The following is an 846-nucleotide window of genomic DNA, read 5'->3' on the forward strand; positions in this document are numbered from 1 at the left end:
CTCAGACCCGTTGACGCAAGTCCGGGCCACTGAGTGGGCTCACAAGGTCGCCAAGAGCCATGGGCTCGAAGCCACCTAGTATAATGCCCACTAGGGCTCAGTGCTGACAATAAACGTTTTCCAATCAATCGACCACCTGGCAATTAACGTGCTCTGGCATCACATACCACACAGTCGCCTCTAGGGTTCCGCGTTAATCCGAATGCGGCCGGATATGAACCCGGGTTCTTCGGATCGATGGACGAGCGCCATAACCCAGATGGGTACTACGCTGCATCACAGCTAAGTACCAGATTCTTTCTTTTGATTTCGAAAAGAAGCCCCGTAGGGCCTGCCAAAAATTGCCATGGCCGACGGTATTTCACGTCGTCCCGGCGGGGTATTGGGAAAAGTTTTCAACTAGCAATAGTCGCCCCTCAGTTTGCACTTCATTGGGTACGACACCGCCTCTGCGCAAAGCTGACGAGGAAACGGATCGCGATGCGGCCCGGTGCCACTGTACCTCAAAAAATGCGCACGTTACTTCAACCAATAAAAGCTAAAATTTCTCTTTACATACTCAATGTAATGCGCAGTAACAATTTTTAGCAATGAATATTGTCATAACGCGCGACTCTTTTAGTTTATACGCGGAAAGTTTAGGCGAAGAAACTTCAAATTAACGTTTCAAGACTTAGATTACATGCGTGCAAACCATAGAAAAGGTTGAGAACATGCTGCGCCATCTGTGTACACATATTGAAGCCTGGTACGTTCTTGACTGAAGAAGTGAATAGGTGGCGTTAGCAGCGCCAGTGATGCTATAGTGGCGCGACCGGCATGAACTCCGCAGCCAGGGCGGGAAGG

The 846-nt window shown here is 49.6% G+C and overlaps 1 non-coding gene across 1 annotated transcript; it reads right to left on the bottom strand.

Annotated features, from left to right (window-relative positions):
• Positions 1–319: 319 nt before the first annotated feature.
• Positions 320–461, bottom strand: LOC149335317 (U4 spliceosomal RNA). The gene has a single exon (XR_016284696.1). It is a non-coding gene; the product is annotated as a U4 spliceosomal RNA (small nuclear RNA).
• Between the last annotated feature and the right edge of the window lie 385 nt (positions 462–846).

This window comes from Amblyomma mixtum, chromosome 7 (genome assembly GCF_055824585.1).
Source record: "Amblyomma mixtum isolate Tamu chromosome 7, ASM5582458v1, whole genome shotgun sequence".
Lineage (NCBI taxonomy): Eukaryota > Metazoa > Arthropoda > Arachnida > Ixodida > Ixodidae > Amblyomma > Amblyomma mixtum.